At 43.1% G+C, this 1314-nt stretch overlaps 1 pseudogene; it reads right to left on the bottom strand.

Moving 5' to 3' along the window:
* Nucleotides 1-986: 986 nt before the first annotated feature.
* Nucleotides 987-1104, bottom strand: LOC126482661 (5S ribosomal RNA; annotated as a pseudogene).
* Between the last annotated feature and the right edge of the window lie 210 nt (nt 1105-1314).

Below are 1314 nucleotides of genomic sequence, written 5' to 3'. Positions count from 1 at the left end.
ATGGAGCACGAGGGAGGTTTTAACAGCAATTACCCTCTTCCCAGTCCAACACCGTGGCCACAGAAACACGACGCCGAGATCCTTGCAGTTCACTCGATGTTACACATATTGCGCTGGGACCGTTCACTGTTTCGATTTTGCTTCGTTTCTCTCTGTTCAGTGCTCCTTCGTCCTTTTTTCATACTTGATCTGTGTGCAGTTTCCGATGGGCCATCTTACCACTAAATATGAAGGGGGTGCGATGCGGAATTTCCCTTGTTAGTCATATCTATATAATTTACTGATTTATGCCATTATGTTTAGTTTGACTACACAAACCCATTTGTCCATCAAGTGGCGTCCATAGATATGATCCACAGCGCCCAGAGATATGATCCACATGTATTTAGATCTAGTGAAAATATTTTTCCTTGTTTGAGGTCTTTATATAAGCTTCTCATTTTTCTATGGTAGCACCTGAAGACGGTCATTGTGGGCCGAAACCGATGATGATGGTATCATAAATAGTGATTGTGTCAAAAATAAAGAAAACTTTAATTCAGGTGTATTTAGGTTGATGGATGCGCTTAGTATTTTTCATATTTAATCAGTTTGTTGTCTTATAATACTTGCATATGAACTATATTTGTCATCTTACGACTTGGTGAGTAGATATGCAGGGTGAATCACCTAAAAAGCCGCAAATATTGAGGAAATGGAAAGTGCTATTTATGTGCAGTTTTCAGAGAATGGAATGGTAGTCAGGGGCTTGTATTGTTAGTCAATCAATAGATGGTAATACTCTCTCCTCCCGAACAGGCCATGAAGGCCCAACGGTACGGACCGACCGCCGTGTCATCCTCAGCTCAGAGACATCACTGGATGCGGATGTGGAGGGGCATGTCGTCAGCACACCGCTCTCCCGGCGTATGTCAGTTTTCGAGACCGAAGCCGCTACTTCTCAATCAAGTAGCTCCTCAGTTTACAAGTGCTGAGTGCACCCCGCTTGCCAACAGCGCTCGGCAGACCGGATGGTCACCCATCCAAGTGCTAGCCCAGCCCGACAGCGCTTAACATCGGTGGTCTGACGGGAACCGGTGTTACCACTGCGGCAAGGCCGTTAGCATAGATTGTAATAATATTTATAAAATGTATTTTCTGTGCAAACATACATTTTTTAAAAAATGGAACAGTGCCTATTGACATTTAAAAAAAGTGAACGTAGGGTAAATCAGAATGTCACACCAATACTTGTACAATACCTGTGGTAGCACACACTAAAGAACAACACACGTTAATAAATCAGATGATAATAAGGCTAGGACAGCGCTTCTG

Source organism: Schistocerca serialis, chromosome 5 (assembly GCF_023864345.2).
Source record: "Schistocerca serialis cubense isolate TAMUIC-IGC-003099 chromosome 5, iqSchSeri2.2, whole genome shotgun sequence".
Taxonomy (NCBI): domain Eukaryota; kingdom Metazoa; phylum Arthropoda; class Insecta; order Orthoptera; family Acrididae; genus Schistocerca; species Schistocerca serialis.
The sequence above is the reverse complement of the archived record's forward strand: the minus strand, read 5'-3'. Positions and strand labels throughout refer to the sequence as shown.